The sequence below is a fragment of the Macrobrachium rosenbergii genome, chromosome 31 (genome assembly GCF_040412425.1).
Source record: "Macrobrachium rosenbergii isolate ZJJX-2024 chromosome 31, ASM4041242v1, whole genome shotgun sequence".
Classification (NCBI taxonomy): domain Eukaryota; kingdom Metazoa; phylum Arthropoda; class Malacostraca; order Decapoda; family Palaemonidae; genus Macrobrachium; species Macrobrachium rosenbergii.
Genome location: NC_089771.1, coordinates 30,120,384 through 30,137,883, shown reverse-complemented (window position 1 = coordinate 30,137,883; position 17,500 = coordinate 30,120,384). Strand labels below are relative to the sequence as shown.

The following is a 17,500-nucleotide window of genomic DNA, read 5'->3' as shown; positions in this document are numbered from 1 at the left end:
CTCCCTCACTTGCATATCTGCCCTATCATATGTCTCCAGAGCATCGCATATTGGGCTGACCCAGAAGTCCTCTCCTACCTTCAGGACGGTGCCAGTAAGAGATCTCCGCGAATCCTGAACTTCCCTTGAATATTGTATCGTGAACTTCCCAGGAATACTGAATCCTTAACTTCCCACGCTTCCTAACTTCTCAGGGGCATTCTTTTGTCTATAATCCTTGGTATCAATATAGAAAATAAACGATGGTTCTCTTCGATCGCTGCCTTTGGGGATATCAGTTCTCAGGTCAGATAATGGATCCTTGATAATAATATATAGGAAGTTATTAATTCAACAGAGCTAGCGCAGACACGCACAGACAAGAGACAGAGATCAGGGCTTAATCCCTCAGAGTTGGGGCCAGTTTCCTGAAAGATTCATCTTTCTTCCGCTGACCTAAACACCGCATTGCGTATTGAAGGGATAGGCCAGCAACCTCATCCTAAATGAGGTATAACCAAGGATTAGCCCAGCGCACGCGCGTTATTGCTTGCATTTGTTGTATGTATTTGTGCATCATACATATACTAACAGGAAAAGTCTATCGATTATATTAATATATATAACCTATATATACATATATATATATATATATATATATATATATATATACTATATATATATATATATATATATATACTCATATATATATATATATATATATATATATATATATATATATATATATATATATTCAATAATCATGAATATAATCATGAATAAAATAAAGCAGAATTTTTGCTGTACTGTCACACTAGAAATATTAACAGAGTCTCGTCAACCCACTACAAGAATGAACATTTCAACAACATTCCAAAGCTTCATATATAATTATTACCTGTCAGAGGACACACAAGTCTTTGGTGTAGATTTCCCCTAAACGAATTCCTATGAATAATCTCTATGTAAAAGACTTCGTAACCACTACGGGTACTATCTTTTACATAAAAGATATTACCGCTATGCTACTTTCTTTGTGAAGGGTTAATCATGCCATCTTTAAAGTGTAAATACAGCTTTAAAAAAAAAAAAAGAACAGGCAAAAATGCGCCAAGTTAACTCAGGCGCAATCGAGTTTTCTATGTACCAGCCGTTGGTGCGTGTAATCCAGGTCACCTAAAATAGATTCTATCTTTCGGTGGCCTCCAGTACTAATGCTGTATGAACCCCGCCCCATGAAATTTTAACCACGGCCCGTGGTACTATCTATATCGTTGCCAAAGCACGATTATGGCCAACTTTAACCTTAAATGAAATAAAACCTTCACGCTGAGGGCTGCAATTTGGTATGTTTGACATTGGAAGAATGGATGATCAACACATAAGTTGCAGCCCTCTAACCTCAGTAGTTTTTAAGATCTGAGGGCGGACAGAAAAAATGCGGACAAAACAAAGTGCGGACGGACAGACAAAGCCGGCACAACAGTTTTCTTTCACGGAAAACGAAAAAAGCAGACTTGAATGGGGCATGCTGTTATCAGATAAAAAGAGAAAAACGGCCAACTTTGGGACTTTTTGTCGTCGGATAAAAAAGAAAGGGTTAACTTTGGGACTTATTGTTGTCGGATGAAAAGCAAGAAAGAGTTAACATTCATATTCATAATGTCGGCATTGTTGACGCTAGAAAGCACAGGAAAGCACTCGTGACTGACATCAAAAGCGGCAGGAGGAAGCGTCCGAACAATGGCTACCAAAAATGAAAAGGGAAGGAGCCTGACTTATAGTAAGTGTCTATATACGAATGAATAGTTGACGAAGCAGATTGGTAAATAAGGGAAGGGAGTTGAATGGCGCTGTGTGTAGGTGTATGAGACTCCTTATTCTGTTAATTTTTGACTGGGCGAGTTCAACCGCGATCAGCATCTAAATTGTTTAAATGCGACACCCACTGTTGTGGCGTTTTTCTAAGGAGAAGTCAAAGATGAGAGATCTGATTGACTGCATTATTCATATACATACACCATCCATAGACGGATACATACAATATATAATACATATACATATATATATATATATATATATATATATATATATACACATACTGTATAAATGCCTACATAAATATATCAACATATAATTTATATATATTTATATTTACATATATATATATACAGTGTAAATATGTATAAATTATATAATCATTATTATATATATATATATATATACATATATATATATATATATATATACATTATATACATATATATATACGGCAACATGTGTATGTATAATGTGGAAAACCTTACCCAACGCATATTTCAACGTTCAAATATTAAAACACTCAATCTTGGGAATAATTCATGCCCAAAGGGAATTATTAATAAGCCAATCTACGCTGAACCTAGATGCTAGGAGGACTTATATAAACTCCCTTCAGGTATAAGATACGCCGACGGTAAAGGGAATTCGATACTAATAGATAATTATGCCCTGATACAAGAAAGTTTATAAACAGCGCCTACGCAATTAGCAAACTATCGTGCATAGCCAAGTGTTACCTACCCAGTACTCAGCTACCATGGTGCATATGGGTTGATTTACGCTCAAAGTACAATATCTGGATTGGACATGAATATTTATATCGAAGGGCTGATTTGAATGATTTGTTGCATCGCCTCGAGAAGTCTTCTAATTTTTTCCATGTTTTTTTACAGCGATTCTCATTATACATACATGCCATACACATATACACATATATTTATATATATATATATTTGAATATTATATATTTATAAATGAATATATATATATAATAATATATATATATATATATATAACTTACATAAATACATACATATAAATATATATATAAATATATATATTTATGTTGTATATGTATATATATAAATATATATATATATATATTTATACATATATATACATATATACATAATATATATATATATATATATATATATACATATATATTTATATTTTTATATATATATATATATATATATATACTGTATATTTATATTATGAAGGCACAAACAGAAGACGGAAAAACTCGGAGACCGACTGCAAGCATAAGAACGAAACTTCAACCAAAAATAATAAGTAGGAGAACTCCTAGTCAACGATGTCATCAAACTGAGCTTTAACAGACTTAACGAGGACTAAATTGCTCCTTTTTTTAAATTGAAGAACAATATATTGGAATAAAAATTCTTTTCCAAACATCTTCCAGACACCTCCCAATCTCCAGTCCACCCGGCTCAACTCCATATTCCCAGACCGAATATTTTTATACGTAATAATCACGAAAGCGGCTTCTCGATATGTAAATAGTTCATTCCAGACTGTTATTAAACAGTTTATTCGAGGCGGGCATTAAAGAGTTCGTTCCAGACAGCCATTAAACATATTTACGAGGCCTGAGGATTCGGTGATTTTCTCGTCTCCGAGAGTTTTCGAGTATGTGAAGACTTGACACCTCCCAGGCGCCATCTGCGAGGCTTAGGGAAACGTAACATTAAGTCATCGGCGTCATTAAGAAACCGCAAGATGTCGGTATAAAATAACACTTTTAGGTTTCTTTAAAAGAAAAATTGCTGTAGCTGGCTTTAGTCTGTCCGTCCGGCACTTTATTCTGTCCGCACTTTTTCTGGTCTTTACTTTTTCTGTCAACACTTTTTCTATCCACACTTTTTCTGTCACCACTTTTTCTGTCTGCACTTTTTCTGTCCCACTTTTTCTGTCTACACTTTTCTGTCTACTTTTCTGTCGCTTCTGTCAACCCTCAAATCTTAAAAACAGAGGCTGGGAGGCTGCAAATTGGTATGTTGATCATCCACCCTCCAGTCATCAAACATACCAAATTGCAGCCCTCTAACATCAATAGCTTTATTTCATTTAAGTTAAAGTGACCCATAATCGCATTCTATGGCTTTACAGGCACCAACAACACAGGCCACCTCCGGACCGTGGCTGAGTCTCATGGGCCGCGGCCGTACAGAAAACTCGAATGCAGCGAGGAAACTGCGGCGCATTTTTAACTCGTCTTTGTTACGTGTCTCCACTTCTCCAATCGTTATCGAGTTAGAATATCATTAAGAGTCTATTAAAAGGAACTGAAATGATTATAGGAGCATCACAAGACGGCCGAAGGGGGAGGGGGGGCTCTGCTCCCCATCTCATCTCTTTCAGGGTAGAATCACCCTTAATAAGCCTGGTCGCAAGGGCCAGAATTCTTCGGAGTGGAATTACGCACCGATTTATATTAACGAACGCAGGGGCTATTCAGGCTTTTTCAAAAGCTCAAGAGTGTGACCTCAGAATCTTATGATCAGCTCATTATTGGTAAAAAAAATTAATTAAAAAAAAAAGAAAAATGCGCCGAGGTTTCTTCGGCGCAATCGAGTTTTCTGTACAGACGCTACACCGTATAATCAAGGCCACCGAAAATAGATCTATCTCTCGGTGGTCTCCGGTATAATGCTGTATGAGCCGCGGCCTAGAAACTTCTACACCCACAGTGGTGGCCTATCTATATCGTTGCCAGAAAGCACGATTATGGCCAGCAAAACATCTTAAATCAAATAAAAACTAAGGCTAGAGGCTGCAATTTGGTATGTTTGATGACTGGAGAGTGGATGATCAACATACCCATTTTGCAGCCCCTCACTCAGCCTATGGTAGTTTTTAAGATCTGAGACGGACACAAAAATTGCAGACAAAAAAGGTGCGGACGGACAGACAAAGCCCGTACAATACTTTTAATTTACAGAAAACTAAAAATGTATAAAAATGTGTGTGTGTGTTTGTGTGTGTGTGTGTGTGTGGTTGTGTGTGCGTGTGTGTGTCAGTTAGGAAAGAAATAAAATACTGAGAAATACTTCAATTTAAAACGAATAAAGTATTAATTACCATATCATTGGGTAATATACTTTAAAAAAACTCAAATTAAATTTTAAATTTCCCATGAATAAAACACGAGGCTGATTTGCATAATGCTTTAATTCCGACACTGAGCAAATCTAATTTCTGACTGAGTAAAATGTACCAAAAAAAAAAAAAAAAATAGAGGAACAGAGGGAAGAGAAGTGTGATTATAGACGAAAATACTAACTGTACTGAAATAATAATTAAAAATAAATCTAAGGTATAAATCATGATTTTACCTATACTTAATACAACTTCTAACATCTGCAGTTCGTTCATATATATATACATATATATAAATATATATATATATATATATATATATATATATATATATATATATAATATATATTATCTAATTATATATATATATATATATATATATATATATATATTTCTAACCTGAAGATGTCTCAGAAAACCGGTCAGCATTTCTACCCAGTAGATCTACTGATTGCCTCGACTTACAAGAACTCTATTATAATTCTATTATAAATTAAATCCCAGAACAAACAGAATGGTTCATGGAACCTGACTTCCAACTATATGTCCAAATCACCATCGTAACTTTATTCCCCATTTTATCCTTTAGAATTAAACTCTGACTCTTCCAATCTCAATTTAAATAACAAACATCCCACATAACAAGGAAAAAGCTTACCACAGATACCAACATCGAGAATAATGATGCTATATGAAAACAGCGTCGTACACCGTAGCAGATTTCCAATTTGTTTTGCTTTTTTTTCGGTTCGATTATTTTCCCTCCTATTCAGAGGGCAAAGCGCAGGTCCTCCCACAATGCGAGAGGCATAGTACAAAGAACGTTGGAGATATGTCTTTCTTTCTCTGGAGGGTCGTTTGCCGCACTATCCGGATCTGAATGAAATCTTCTTACGTGAGTTATCGATGCTTCGTATTTTTTTTTTTTTATCAGAAATATTTATATATAGATGGGCAACTTGAATACACAGGGAGGAGGAGGGAGGAGGAGGAGGAGGAGGAGGAGGAGGAGGAGGAGGAGGAGGAGGAGGGAGGAGGAGGAGAGGAGGGAGAGAGAGAGAGAGAGAGAGAGAGAGAGAGAGAGAGAGAGAGAGAGAATCTCTTTTTTGTGAAATTCTTTTATGCTGAAATAAAACACATATACTTTTATATCATATATTTTCATATATATACACACACTGTATAATATATATATATATATAGCATATAATATATATATATATATATATATATATATATATATATATATATATGTATGTGTGTGTGTGTGTCTTGTACAACTGGAGAGAGAGACTCTCTTTTGTGAAATTCCTTCACACCGAAATGGACCACATTTATATGTATATTTTATACAGATTTCCTGGAAATGAGAAACGGCAGCCATGTCGAATCTGGTCTGAACGATAAAATAAAACAGTGTAATAAGACAATGACAATGAACAATAGCTCACTCCCCGGTCAATTTCCCTACACAAAATAAGCGTTCTTACTTTTCCTTTCACTGAAAACTGACAGCAAAAAGGAAACGGAAAACTAAATTCTAGCTTCAAAACGAGTTTCGCCGAGTATAAAATAAAATAGCAAATGGCTGCCAGTAATACAAAAGAAAAACTTGCTATTTAATATTTGTCTTCGCATGTCAATGGATTCAGTCTGTTGATGAAATATGGTGGTGTATTGTCTCTACTTTGAGCTGAAGTACAATTTATTATTATTATTATTATTATTATTATTATTATTATTATTATTATTATTATTATTATTATTATTGAGCTGAAATACAATTTATTATTATTATTATTATTATTATTATTATTATTATTATTATATTGGATTATTATTATTACACTTCTATTACATATCTGTCATTATTATTATTATTATTATTATTATTATTATTATTATTATGTGTGTGTGCCATTGAACTGAAATACAATTTATTATTATTATTATTATTATTATTATTATTATTATTATTATTATTATTATTATTAATGACTCTATTCACATATCTGTTCTTTCAGTTACTTAAGCAAACCATGTTATGATAATTATAATTATAAATGACACCTCTAAAGAATTTGGAAGGGTCTGACACAGGTTCATATTGGCCACACTTCATCCGCACGGTTTCAATCTTCGAGTCTCCGGCCGGCCAATGAAGAATTGTGGTTCGGATTCCACAATAAGCTGTAGGTCCCGTTTCTAGGTAACCAATTGGTTCTCAGCCACGTAAAATAAGTCTAATCCTTCGGGCCAGCCCTAGGAGAGCTGTTAATCAGCTCAGTGGTCTGGTTAAACTAAGGTATACTCAATTTTTTGACTCGTTAAATTCATGGATCTTTCCTTGATAGTGACCCCCAACAAAATTCGGGGTCGTTATCTTGGGCTGATATTTCTTGAGGGTCATTATCTTTATGATATTTATAGTCTTTTGTTTATGTTTTTATGGTCATCCCCACCGGGCTTGTACTAAACACGCCGCAAAGGTGGGTACTGCCGGGTTAAAACCATTTGGGGAAGTCACTACGGAGGAAAGACCAAAGTTCATATTAAGGTTTATCTAACGGACTTACTTCCGTTTCCGGTATTAAGTTTGCGATCTCACTATCTCCATTTTTCCCCCTCCAATTGTCCTACACATTCGCATGAAGGTAAATCTCCCCTTCGTAGTTATTCGAATCCCACAGTCATGAACAACTTCGTTCTCAATTTCCCTTTTGCGCAGTGAATCAGTTACAACGCATCTCGACGCAATCGCCGAACTTGACGAGACGAAAAAATCGGTTCGTCTCGGCGTTTTCCAATCGCAATTTCCTCCCCATCTCTACGACCGCATACACCCACTCCCTCCGCAAACAATATTTGAGAATTTGGAGAATGAATCCCCGCGGTTCAATCGGTATTTTGGGCTTTGAAGTCTCTATAATATTAGCGTGGCCCGGAGGGACGGCTTTCGGGCACTGGCTTGTTGAGATGGGTGGGTGGGAGCGTTTCCTACGCGAGGAACGGAATTCTGCTCACGGTAGCTTCTTAGGACGTAAATGGGACGTCGCCTAATTGATAAGTAGCCTCATTTGCAATGTGGATTAATTGTGCCTTTGTCGATGGGTCCGTACCGTCTTCTGGATTGACTGCCTCTCTCTCTCTCTCTCTCTCTCTCTCTCTCTCTCTCTCTCTCCTCTCTCTCTCTCTCTCATATCTCACACACACTAACTACATATAATATATATATATATATATATATATATATATATATATATATATATATATATATATATCTCTATATATATAGAAAGATAAATAGATAGAATGGATATATATATAAATATATATACAGTATAGTGTATATATATATATATATATATATATAAATATATATATAAATATATATATATATATATATTATATATATATATATATATATATATTAACAACAAAATATATAAGATTCGAAGTTATAGGGCATTGTGGCTACTACATTCTACATTAGAATATTTCTTGCAATATTAACGCTGTGGTGACAAGCGTGCCCAATAAGCGTGAAAGAATTGAAAAGTTAAGGGGACACTGGGCATCAAAATTGCATGCGCGTCTGGTAAAAAGTGACCAGTAGATATCTCTCTCTCTCTCTCTCTCTCTCTCTCTCTCTCTCTCCTCTCTCTCTCTCTCTCTCTCTCTATAATATACACACATGGAAACACAGTGGCGTGTCGAGATTTAAAAACATACCATGGTCATTGTCAGAGGATGCCTGGCGTGTGTCAGACTTGGGGAAAAGGTTGAATATCATATTTTATGTGAAAACATGTCACCGTTTTGCGCTGTTAACAGAACGTCACAAAAAATGAAAAAGTTAAAATAATGTCTCAGGTTAGGATTTCGAATTTCTATAGCAATTCTCTCAAACTCTGTTTTGTTTTTTTTTTCAGATACCAGAAGCGATAAGGTCAAAGAAACTGCAGGCTTTCTAAGAGTCTCGCCTCCAGTTCCTTGGTGAAAGTTTACCATTCTAAACAACGCCAAAACACCTTCGTCAAAGTGAGTATATGATATTCTCTCTCTCTCTCTCTCTCTCTCTCTCTCTCTCTCTCTCTCTCTCTCTCTCTCTCTCTCTCTCTCTCTCTACTACATATACATACATATAAAGAGCTGCAATTTGGTATGTTTAATGATTGAAGGGTGGATGATCAACATAACAACTTGCAGCCCTCTAGCCTCGGTAGTTTCCAAGATCTGAGGGCGGACAGAAAAAGCGCGGACGGACAGACTAACAACCATCTCAATAGTTTTGCTTTTACAGAAAACTTGAAACTTTTCAAACGCGAAGAAAGATTAGACGAATACGCAAACGCCTCCAATTTCACTTTCCCTTAAAAAACGCTGTCAAAATTGAACTTATCCCTACCTCCCTTTTCTTCCCCTGAATCTATAACCAAATTTCTCTCGAGATAAGACGCGCCTCTAACCAGGAACTTCGTGGAGTTAAGCCCTCGGCTCTTCGCTCTCCCAATCTTTTCCACTTCTCCCAGCTAGTCCTAGACAAAGGGCTGCCGTTCCAATGGACTCCTCATAAGAAAAACAAAAATTAGCGGATGAAAACGAACCTTTACCCCATCACGGTCAAACTCTCTATATTCATTTCCCCACACCGGGAAAAACACACCCAGCCCAATAAAAACCTGTATCCCATTACGGCTAAACCCACCGTCATTCATTTCCCCACACCGGGAAAAACACACCCAGCCCATTTCCCGAACAACGGGCGGGTATATTGCAGCGGCGCCTTTTAAATATGCAAGGCGGCGTTCCCTCACACCGAAAAAGTTATGAATATTAAAAGGCCAAAATGGTGCGAGGCGACTTTCCGAGTGATACAGCGCAGGAATCGGGTGTCTAGGAATCTTCAGGAATCCTGCTTAACACGCGATCGATGATAACTCCCGCTGTAAAAAAAAGAAAAAATGGCTTTGCGTACTGGCGGTCCGATTTTCCAAAGGACTCCTGATTGCCTATTAGGATTGCTTATAAGTCTGTCTACTGTTATTTTATTTTTTTTTTTTTTTTTTTTTGGGTGCAGGATTACGTAAGATCCGATGAAAGGTTTCGGTAAAGAGTCTCTGATTGACCTCCTAACGGTAATTAGCTCTCGGTAGCCGTCCACGGTATGACGATTATTTTCGCCACAGAGAGTCCACCAAATATTCGTTATTATCCATCATACGTTCTTCATCAAATATGTCATCGGCATCTAAGATACATTCGTTATCCGGAAGGAGTATGTGAATGTTTTCACCCAATTTGATCAAAATCTGTTCATCCATTCCTGTTTTTTTTTTTTTTTTTTGGTCAAAACAAAGCAACGTAGACATTAACGAGTTCAAAATAATGTGTTTCTCGGTGAGTTATTTAAATGATCTTACCAAAGTATGTACTATGGAAGAAATTAAGACTAAGTGATTACGTATATTCCAGTGCTGTTTATTTTTTAGTGAATCTTATAGACAGTCTTGCAGAACATGTAAAAGCGTTGTTGTGCTAGGTGATTTAAATGCAAAGGTCGGTGACACCTAGAGACAGCCCTATTCACAAGTAAGGAGTTAAGTATGCCTTAGTTGAGCAGACCACTAGCAGGCGATTAACAGCTCTCTAGAGAGCTGGCCGAAGGATTAGACTTATTTTACGTGGCTAAGAACCCACTGGTTACCTAGCGACGGCATTTACAGCTTATTGTGGAATACGAACCACATTACAGCGAGAAATGAATGTCTATCACCAGAGTCCTCTAATTCTTCATTGGCCTGTCGGAGAATCGAACGCGGGCCCAGCAGAGTGGTAACCGAGTACGATAGCGACCCGCCCAATGAGGAACTACAAGTAAGGAGTGGCTGGAACAAATAACAAATGGAAAGTCTTGAGAAAACGATACTGAAAAGAGACTTAATTGTTGGAAATAGATATCCAGTGTTTCAAACGAATGGTACTCATTAGGGTAATTGGAATGAACTGAAATGAGCTGATTACAGAATTTAGGTCTCAGCGCTGAGACGGAAATTGACAATAAAAAGTTTGAAAGGTGTAACAGGAGGAAAACCTCACAGCAGTTACACTATGAATCAATTGTTAGGAGAAGGTGGAAAGTAAGATGGAAGAAAGAGAATATGAAAGGAGGTAGAGTAAGAGGAACGAAAGGGGTTGCAGCTGAGGCCAGGCACATACAAAAAGACAAGTAATGCCTACAGTGCACCGCATGGGGTTTTTGTGGCTGCTCCACAACGAGGATTAGGGTAATTGGGAGAAAAGAGAATATTACATTATATATTAGTGGAGAAAAGATGAAATAGCAGGATGAAGGATGAAATGCAGAGGAGAGCGAATGATCGTCAAACTAATCATCATTTTTTTGAAGTGGAGTTGAGGAAAGGGGTGAAAATGTGGCTGTGTAATTAATATAATTAAGACTTGAGTTGGATACGAAGGAAGTGAAAATGTATAAGGAAAAAGTGGACGAAAATATGTCAAAGGCAAAGACATGGAAGGGGAATGAGTAGATAAGAGGGTAAAATTCCACAATGGAATCAAAGGGATAATAAGAGAGGGTAATGAAGGAGGAATAGTAAAAACTAGTAAGGAGGCAGAAATGAGAGAGAGAGAAAAAACAAGTAAAAAATTTGCCGAAGCTTCTTCGGCGCAATAGAGTTTTCTGTACAGCGTATAATCGAGGCCACCGAAAATAGATCTATTTTTCAGTGGTCTCGGTATAATGCTGTATGAGCCGCGGCCCATGAAAATTTAACCACGGCCCAATGGTGGCCTATCCTATATCGCTGCCAGAAACACGATTATGCCCAACTTTAACCTTAAATAAAATAAAAACTACTGAGGCTAGAGGGCTACAATTTGGTGTGTTTGATGACTGGAGTGTGGATGATCAACATACCAATTTGCAGCCCTCTAGCCTCAGTGGTTTTTAAGATCTGAGGGCGGACAGAAAAAGTGCAGACAGAACAATAGTTTTCTGTTACGGAAAACTAAGACTGGTGTAGCGAAGGAGATAAAGAAAATATTACTTGAGTTGCAGTGAGACACAACGCTGATAATCTTATACGGAAACTCAAAACGACAGACCATGTCAGACATTTTATTCAAGAACCAAGTGAGTACGAACAAGGGGAAAAGTCCTCTCCAGAAAATTAGCAGCTACTCCAAGGGGGGGAGTGACTGCCTGGGAGAAAGGTTATGGAGTAGATAGCCCTCAAAATAAAAAGAACCCAGTAGGGGATAGTACCGTCAGTGCACCTCATGTGGAGCACTGTAGGCATTGCTTAAGGTTCCAGAATGGATAGAAAACAAATAGTTTTCTTCACAGTCACAGCTTAAGACAAAAAAAAAAAACAGTTCCACCCATTCAGTACTGATATGAGATGATCTCAAAATAAACTACTAAAATTTTAAAAAATTAGAAATAAAGATAAAAAAAAAGATTATAATAATCCCACCAATTCAATACTGGTACGAGACGACCTCAAAATAACCTACGAAGATAAAAGAATCTAAAAATAAAGGACATTGCCTCTCTCTGAAAAAAAAAAAAAAAAAAAAGAAATAGAAAAAAAAAAGTAGTATGTTTCCCGCTCGACTGATGAAAACACCTCCGACTTCGTTAAACTTTCAATTACCTCCCGAGAAAGACAATCAATAACAGACCAATTAATCTGCCGTGGAAGTGACAAAAAAAAAGGGGGGGTGTCTTTGGCACCGAGGAAATGAATTCCGGGAAATGGCGCTTCTGCCCATTAATGGGGTCTCTTCACACGGCAATCAAATACCTGTAAGGGTCATTACCTTGCGATCAGCGCCCTACCTAGTTCTGGGTGGAAATAAATGCAGATAGAATTAGTAAGATTTTATCCAATATTGTGAGGTTTCTGATGACTGAGTCCTTTCTGAGAGCAGATATAGTGTTAAGGAGAAATTTTATTTCACTAAACATTATAGATATATAGATATATAAAGGTATGGGGCTAGCAGTCTCATCCCAAAATACTAGCTGGGTATGTAAGTATGTATGTGTATATACACTGTATATATATATATATATATATATATATATATATATATATATATATATATATATATATATATATATATATATATATATATATATATATATAAGAATCACTGAAAATATGGAACGTGACGAATATATATAAAACAAATCAGGAAAGAGAACAATGAGTGCTGCAGGATACCGATGTCGTCCTTTCATAGCGAACCCCACGGCGGTCTCAAGAAAGACTCGCAACACTTTCATTTCTTCTCTTTCCTTCGTGGATTTTGTACAGTATATATAAACTGTAACTTTAATTATAAACTGTATTCTTAGCTTTATCGTAGCATGTATCAAAAATATAAGCTATATAATAAGTCCCTGCCATTGTATGTAATTTGCTTGCAAAATGCCTTAAAGCAAACGACCAAGCACTCGATCTTTCACTTTACGATGGCCAAAAACTGAATTTTAAGGACACAAATGCCGCCCTATTACATAACAATTTCAAACAGGCTCGATAAACGTTCAGAGAAACGTATATCAAAATGCAAAGGGTAAAAGAAAAATGCTCGACGGTATCTGGCAGCCCCTCACAGTTCAACGAAGAATACGCGTATGAAACAGGCGCTTTATGAAAGCAGCACGAAACTCGTCGTTATCTCTTGCATAATTCAGAAGCCTCCACATATTCTACGTCACGGACTTTTACTCAGCAATATATATCTATGCGAGGGATGATGAAGCGAGGGGTCCCAGACCCCTACCTGCCCCCCCTAATGCAGCAGGATTAAATAGGAGCCTCATGAATTGTGTGATCACGGGTACAATTGCCACACCATAGCGAAGGGATAATGTTAACCAGGAGTCACAAAAAGGAGAATATCCTTTCAAAATAACTTACCACAAATACCTTTTAACTCGATATTTTCACTACAGTATATAAATTTATACATAAATTTTTACTGCTCAAAGTCCTCGTGACTCTGATCAAAATCAGAACTTTTAAACTTGCTTAATTATAGACAAACCACTTCAGTAACAGAAAACTCACAAATTCCATTTCAAAGCTTGTGATTCTGTAATTCCTGTAATGCTCAGCAATCACAACAAACTCAAATACAAATCTAATTCAAACCCTTACGCCTCCTAACATTAAACATGAAAGACACTACTTTACGAAAAAATATAAATTAAATGCAAAAATTAAGTCACTAAAATCCGACTGCACTTACAGCCAAAAAATCTGAAAGTCTGTGAAAAACTCCACTGTGGTGCAGAAATGACAAAAAACTCCATGATAAAAAAATGCAAAAATTACAAAATCTACTAAAATTAAATTAATAAACATGAAACCTGACCTATTTACCAAATAAAAAAAAAGTAGAACGCGACCAAATACGTTCAAATTCTACTCTGACATACAAAGACCTACAGAAACTTTCGCTAAGCTGACTTACTGGTCTGAGAGAATTTCAAGAATACCGGCACACCAAATATGTCAAAATTCACTTTTAGTTAATTCTCCGTAGAAAGTATAACATACTGGAGCCTTATTCCTTCTATCGTTTCCTTACATTATTCCCTTCACCGTGGAAGAGGGGAGCTGGATAAAAACCCCCAAATCTTTCTGAGAAAAACAAATGTTCTCTCTATCAAGGGAACTGTAGCAGGGGAAACAGAGCCATTAGGGAGAAGGCTTTTTCTGATCTGCATCAGAGACCCGAGATCTATTTTCCCCCCTGGATATTTATTTCAAAGGAAGTTATTTTAGCGGAGGCAGTAGTACTTCACACAGAAAGGCATTCCAGAGAAGGGGTTGATTTCAGGGGAGGTATGATTTCAGCGGGGTTGATTTCAGCGGAGGTATGTAAGTCGAAAGAGGAGCTGCCTGTTTTGGAAAGGTTATTCCGCGGGGAGAGTGACTTATATCATTTCAAAGACCAGGTTGCTGCGTGAAGAGTTGTACAAGTGGAAGGGTGCTTCATGAGAGATACCCTTTCGCGATACGGGTTTTTTAAAAGAGCGACGCTTCAGGACACATAAGTGCTTCTGAGTCGGGGAATTTCACGGAAGGGTTCATTCCAAACGAGTGAAAAATGCGCCCAAGTTTCTTCGGCGCAATCGAGTTTTCTGTACGGTGTATAATGCTGTATGAAACTCTAAGCCTAGGCCCTTGAAACTCTCTGCCACGGCCCATGAAACTCTGAGCCGCGGCCCATGAAACTTTCACCCACGGCTCGGTGGTGGCCTGTGTTGTTGGTACCTATAGCTACCCAGACGCACGATCACGGCTAACTTTCACCTTAAGTAAAAACTACTGAGGCTAGAGGGCTGCAATTTGCTATGTTTGATGATTGGAGGTGGATGATCAACATGCCAGTTGCAGCCCTCCTATTTCAGCGTTTGACCTGAAACGGACGGACAGACAAATAGCCACCTCAACGAGTTTTCTTTACAGATAACTAAAAAGGGGTTAAACTTATTACAGGAAATGATTCTAATTTCCAAAAGATGGTTACACCCGGGAGGGAGAACTAACAGGAAGAGGCTATTCACAGTGATAAGACTTCAAGAGCAATATATTCTTAAGTGGACATCTTCCATAACCTGTCGAAAGGAATAGAATATATAAGAAAAGTTTTACTTCGGAAAAGGCGCGTTACAGAGGGCTGATATTTACAGAGGATGACATTTCCAGTGACTTCAATTTCAAAAAGAACTGCTTCTGGGGAAGGTATTTTCGAGACGCTTCAGCGAGGGGGAAAATCGTTGCGAACGAGGGTAATTTCCTGATGGAATATTGCAGTCGAGGGCCATTACAGAGGAGGAGGAGATTTCGGCTTCTGGCTGGAGTTGACGAGATCTAATCGTCACTTTTACAGATTGATGTCAATACACTTTATTTTGGTGTGTGTGACATTTATGTATGTGTATGTGTATATGAGAACAATCTGTTGCAATCTGGATATATCTCAACTGGTAGAGATACCTCAACTGGTCTAAGAGATATGGTGGTGATAGCTAGGATAGCTAGTAGAGAGGAAAACTAGCACACAGGCGAGCTGGTAGGATGGACAGCTTGTGGATGAGAGATGAGAAATGAAATCTAACAGAAAAAAATCTAAGAGAGGAAAAAAATAGGCTGGTAGGATGGTGAGATGAGGGGCCTATTAATGGCTAACAGTAGTGGTGAGGATAAGCTAGCTAGCTGGCACAGGCACATGGCTGGTAGGATGGACAGCTTGTACAGGAAGGCTAGTAATCCAAATGGCTGGCAGAGTAAGTGGCTGGTGATGAGGATAGCTAGTAAGAGCTCATCTGATAAAGTGGACACCTTGTAGAATGGCTAATTTGTACAGGGGCCTAGTCAAGTGGAGAGCTAGGTGTGAATTGCTAGCTGGTAAGAAAAACTGATAGACTAGATAGCTGGTAGATAGGAAAGCTGATATTTTGAACAGCTGGTAGAAAACAAACTGGTAATGAGCAAAGCTGGTGTAGAGGACAATTGGAGATCTGCTGGCTGGGAGAACGACTAGCTGGCACCTTTGGGAAACAAGGATCTATGATGATTTGATTCTTTCCTTAGGCATAAAAAAAAAACTAAAAAATGCGCCATAGTTTCTTCGGCGCAATCGAGTTTTCTGTACAGACCTTTGCACCGTATAATCAAGGCCACCGAAAACAAGATCTATCTTTCAGTGAGGTCTCATACTAATGCTGTATGAGCCGCGGCCTGAAAGCTAACCAAGACCTGGTGGTGGCCTATCCTATAGTTGCCAGAAACACGAATATGGCTAACTGTAACCTTACTTAAAATAAAAACTACTGAGACTAGAGAGCTGCAATTTGGTGTGTTTGATGACTGGAGGGTGGATGATCAGCATACCAACTTGCAGCCCTCTAGCCTCATTAGTTTTTAAGATCTGAGGACATACAGTAAAAGTGCGGTTAGAAAAAAAGTGCGGACAGAACAAAGTGCGGCCGGACAGACAAATTCGGAAAAGGTTTCCTTTCACAGAAAACTAAAAAGCCTCTAAATTTAAGAAGATTACCTGGAGAGTTGGGAAATGGCAAGGGTTCAAGATGCTTGCAACTTCTGACCTTGTAGGTCAAATGAAAGACTCAATTAACTCAGGAGGTAAACGGCTGTTTGATGACAGGCTGCTCTGAATTCAAACAAATTGCAAAGTAATTACATCTAACACTCACCATTCAGCTTCTGCAAAATCCTACTCATTACAGGTGTCATTAATAAGATTCGTATTCCCGCATAAATCTTGAAAGGCAACGATGATTTACTTCACTCAAAAGAATCTTCAAATGCAACGATGAGCCTCTTACTAAAGCAACTTACGCTGTTATATATTACACACAGGATAATCACCCACATCAATTTCCTTTGCCTGATATCAACGTTAAATTCCACATCTTCATGAGATTCCTGTGAATTTCTTTTTCCTGAATTCAAGGTTAAATTTCACATCTTCGTGAGATTCCTGTGAATTTCCTTTTTCTGAAATCAAG

At 37.5% G+C, this 17,500-nt stretch overlaps 2 protein-coding genes across 4 annotated transcripts in view; one reads left to right on the top strand and one right to left on the bottom strand.

Annotated features, from left to right (window-relative positions):
* LOC136855316 (uncharacterized) overlaps positions 1 to 17,500 on the bottom strand; it is a 612,714-nt gene that overhangs the window by 468,176 nt on the left and 127,038 nt on the right. The window lies entirely within an intron of this gene.
* LOC136855508 (pyrokinin-1 receptor-like) overlaps positions 8,630 to 17,500 on the top strand; it is a 43,922-nt gene continuing 35,051 nt past the window's right edge. For 2 of the 3 annotated variants that reach the window (XM_067132613.1, XM_067132611.1), the window contains exon 1: positions 8,839 to 8,964. The gene's annotated coding sequence lies outside the window, so the exon portion shown is untranslated. Of the gene's footprint in view, positions 8,965 to 17,500 lie in introns of all 3 variants that reach the window. The other variant, XM_067132614.1, reaches the window with a different exon arrangement.